The sequence below is a fragment of the Etheostoma spectabile genome, chromosome 5 (assembly GCF_008692095.1).
Source record: "Etheostoma spectabile isolate EspeVRDwgs_2016 chromosome 5, UIUC_Espe_1.0, whole genome shotgun sequence".
NCBI lineage: Eukaryota > Metazoa > Chordata > Actinopteri > Perciformes > Percidae > Etheostoma > Etheostoma spectabile.
The window spans coordinates 20,572,755-20,573,088 of NC_045737.1; the positions used below are offsets into that span (position 1 = coordinate 20,572,755).

Sequence of the window (334 nt, forward strand, 5' to 3'; positions counted from 1 at the left end):
CCATTAATAAGGCAAGAAATTACACTAATTAACCCTGACAAGGCACACCTGTGAAGTGAAAACCATTTGAGTTGAAACCTCATGAAGCTTATTGAGAGAACACCAAGGGTTTGCAGCACTATCAAAAAAGCAAAGGGTGGCTACTTTGAAGAAACTAGAATAAAAGACATGTTTTCAGTTATTTCACATTTTTTGTCAAGTACATAATTCCACATGTGTTCATTCATAGTTTTGATGCTTTCAGTGATAATCTACAATGTAAATAGTCACGAAAATAAAGAATGCATTGAATGAGAAGGTGTGTCCAAACCTTTTGCCTGTGTTATATATATAT

The 334-nt window shown here is 33.8% G+C and overlaps 1 protein-coding gene across 2 annotated transcripts in view; it reads left to right on the forward strand.

Annotated features, from left to right (window-relative positions):
- LOC116689641 (protease-associated domain-containing protein 1) overlaps window positions 1–334 on the forward strand; it is a 26,268-nt gene that overhangs the window by 2,824 nt on the left and 23,110 nt on the right. The window lies entirely within an intron of this gene.